The following is a 253-nucleotide window of genomic DNA, read 5'->3' as shown; positions in this document are numbered from 1 at the left end:
TAATTATTCAAAACACTAACACATGTTCTGTTACGGGACAGGAAGGAGGACCCAAACGCAGAAATATGCTGATTCATAGAGGGTTTATTCACAATAGTTCAACAGAAATCAGCAAAGGGCAAAGTCCAAACAAATCCGACCCAGCACAGGGGGAAGCAGGGGTCCAGAACCGGAGGGAAACTCACGGGGGACTGACGGGGAATTCACAGGGAGGCCCACAGAGAATAGCCAGGGAACAGGCAGGATAAGGCAG

General features: G+C 49.4%; 1 pseudogene; it reads right to left on the bottom strand.

The window, feature by feature from the left end:
- The window catches only part of LOC116703243 (serine/threonine-protein kinase SBK1-like), a 10,985-nt pseudogene that overhangs the window by 9,445 nt on the left and 1,287 nt on the right, over window positions 1-253 (bottom strand).

This window comes from Etheostoma spectabile, chromosome 15 (assembly GCF_008692095.1).
Source record: "Etheostoma spectabile isolate EspeVRDwgs_2016 chromosome 15, UIUC_Espe_1.0, whole genome shotgun sequence".
Classification (NCBI taxonomy): Eukaryota; Metazoa; Chordata; class Actinopteri; order Perciformes; family Percidae; genus Etheostoma; species Etheostoma spectabile.
This window is presented reverse-complemented; position numbering and strand designations above follow the sequence as displayed.